This window comes from Meleagris gallopavo, chromosome 6, assembly GCF_000146605.3.
Source record: "Meleagris gallopavo isolate NT-WF06-2002-E0010 breed Aviagen turkey brand Nicholas breeding stock chromosome 6, Turkey_5.1, whole genome shotgun sequence".
NCBI classification, from domain to species: Eukaryota; Metazoa; Chordata; class Aves; order Galliformes; family Phasianidae; genus Meleagris; species Meleagris gallopavo.
Genome location: NC_015016.2, coordinates 25,743,676 through 25,746,903, shown reverse-complemented (window position 1 = coordinate 25,746,903; position 3,228 = coordinate 25,743,676).

Sequence of the window (3,228 nt, the reverse complement as noted above, 5' to 3'; positions counted from 1 at the left end):
TTTTGTTACCAAGTCTGCACAGCCTCTGGTTAATTCAGCAACTTCCTCTGAGTTTTAGTATGAATACTTCTCTGGTCCTCATCCTCTTGTCAGTGTGAAACTGGCCATGCTGAAGTGATTTCTGAAGTGTTTATTACATCTGATCTGTCAAGAGTTTGATTCTCTTTTCCCCATTTGGACAGAAATTCAGTAACCAACTGGGGGACATGGAAATGTAAGTTTCTCTCTAAGTCAAAGGTTAACTTAATCTCCATATTTTACTAGGCCAAACTTCTTTACAACGGTAACATTTTAAATATGCCATTCAAGTAAATCACATCATCGATTTCAGAACAACTGAAGAAATATGAAGGTGAAACAATTCAAGAGTTGTTCAAAACAGAGGTAATAAACGTGTAACAATTTAACTCTTTGCTATATATGTTATGTTATTATTAGATACAGTGGCTTAACAGATAGATAGTGTCCTTGTATAATAATCAGATACTTCATAATCCAGGTACTCAGCCTGGGGCCTGGCCAGTACCTTCTCCAGAGGTTCCTTCCAATTTCACCATCCTTTGAACAACTGTAGATTTCTCAGCCAAACTCAGCTTGAGGTCAAGTGCTAACAAAAGTTACTGGAATAACTGAGACAGTTAAAGCCTTACTCTTCCTCTGTCACTCCACTTTCAGAATAAAAATTATTTTCATCAGATGATCTTCCATCTCAGACACTGATGTTGGAAAACACACCAGCAGCATTTGAACCTAACGCTGTCAGTGCTGGACAGCAGTTACCTATCAATGCCGTGAGGCTTCCAGGTAACTTGGCAACATGCAGAACTCTTAGTTCAGTGAGCAGAGACTTGCAACAGAAGTCACTACTTCTCTTCAATTTCAGGGGAAAATCCAGCAGCCAGAGGCAAGAGAGCTGCAGTGCTTTCCTTACCTTGTCAGATGAGGTCAACATCAGCTTCAGACACTGCATGCAATGTATAAGACATGAAGTATAACGAATGCCAGCACCACAATTCTCATATCAAGAGCTAAGCTGCTTTAATGCCTTACAGATGTATTAGAGTCATTCCTTATATTTTCTTCCAAGCCAGAAGGTGACACATCTAGAGAAACGCAGCACCCTGATACACTGCTGTTAGTACGCATGGTCCAGTATCTGCAACACAGAACTTATATGTTGCTTGGAGCCTCCCTCTCCCATGAATACATGAAGGTAGGAAGGATTACCAAGACAGTACAAGGCAAAGAACACAAAGAGGAGGAAAAAATAATAATTGATGAGTGAGAGATTATGAAACAATCCAAATGCCCAGTCACAAAGGCTATATTCACAGTCTCTGCCCCCGCTGTGCTGAGTCCCAAGATGAACACCTGAGCATATGGGAACACAGCCACCAACACCAGAACTACAAAATATTCTGGGTACTGTACCCAGTGGCATACCAACTCCTAACAGTGACATACGAAATAACCAGTAAGGTCCACTAAATCAAATTTAAAAACAGCAGAGAACCTCAAGAAACACGCAGACAGCACACAGAGACATTATGGTAAAGGATGCTCTGTTTTAAGGCATCCAAGGCGGGACACTCAAGATTTGTGCACTCCCAGGCCTCTCTACAGGACCAGCCACCTTCCCCATATCATAACTCCAACCACTGCAGTGTTCCAACGTCAGTGCAAACCAGAGCAGACAGAGCCGTCCTTCAAGTCCTTGTCTGAAACACTGGGACCCAGCAGCACTGGAGAAGCAAGCAACAGGAGCAAAAAATAAAATGTGCAAGGACCTGTAAACAGCTCCTTTCAGCACTCACCAATTTCTATTAAAGCTCAGCTTTGACACTGCATACTCTATTACAGTAACCACAGGGGTATTTAACAACACCCACAAAACAGTGTGTCATGAGCTCAGGATGCCATGACACATGGCCAAACAGCCCATTCTTGTAACTAACAAAACCTCCCTTCAGTTCAGCATGCACATTCACAACTTTTTTCCTCGTGTAAGCTGCAGGAGATTCAAGTTCTTCATTAAGATCTTCTACCATCCTGTAAAGCCTGAGCAGAAGTGCAAAGTAGCAGAGAATCCTCTTACTAAAAGTAATGTTATATTTTGTCATTCTTACCCGGTACCCAGTGCCCGATACCTTTTCAGCCCCAGACAAAATTCTGTATCCCTACGTTACCTAAACACTAAAAATGCCTTTCACAGAATCATAGAATCACTCAGGTTGGAAAAGACCTTAAAAATCGTTGAGTCCAACCTGACCTAACCATACTACCCTAACAATCCTCCACTAAATCATGTCCCTGAGCACCACATCCAAATGGTTTTTAAACACATCTAAGGATGGTGACTCAACCACCTCCTGGGGAGCCTATTCCAGTGCTTCATAACCCTTTCTATAAAGAAATTTTTCCTGATATCCAACTTAAACTTACCCTGGCACAACTTAAGCCCATTTCCCCTCATCCTGTCACCTGTCACCAGTGAGAAATTAAACCCCACATTTTTAGGCCCATGAAAGTAAGCCTTGTGCAGCAACGTTTGCTGTGCCATACAAATGATGATATTCCTCAGTATTTAATGCCAGATGCTTAAGAAGAAAAAAGAGATGGAAGTGACTGCATCTCCTGACAACCACAGCTGGCAGTTTCCAGAACATGATCCCTACATGATGCAAACCCCACCCCCTCCTTGCAGGCACAGCCCTAAAGAAACACATCTGAAGACACCGTTATTTTCCTTAATAACTAAAGGACTGCATCAGACCGGGCCATAAGCTGCCAAGGAAGCTGTCTGACCAGCAGCATCACTCACAAGATACAGAGATACCAGGCATGAAATGCCTCTTGGGGACCGGTGAAGTAATGTTCTAAAGAATCCATATTTAACTCTTGAGGAGACACATGCTGACTGGAGTACAGGTCACTGCGGTGAGATCCAGTGAGATGCACACAGAGCAGAGTGCCCAGAAGGCGAGGGAGGGCATCAAGTGAGGTCCAAGACAACTGACACGACTTGGGGATGTCAAGGGGCAGCGAAACTGGGAAACCTGGGCTAGGAATGCCGGAGCAGGCGTTCCTATCGAGACCACTTGAGCATGGAAATTAACTGGAGGAACGAGCCGCCGCCACGGGAAAGGGCCGCAGCCCTCCGCACGGCACTCGTGAAGGAAAGCGGGGGCTGCAGCCCGTGGCGATTCACAGCGTCAGACAGAGAAGCGG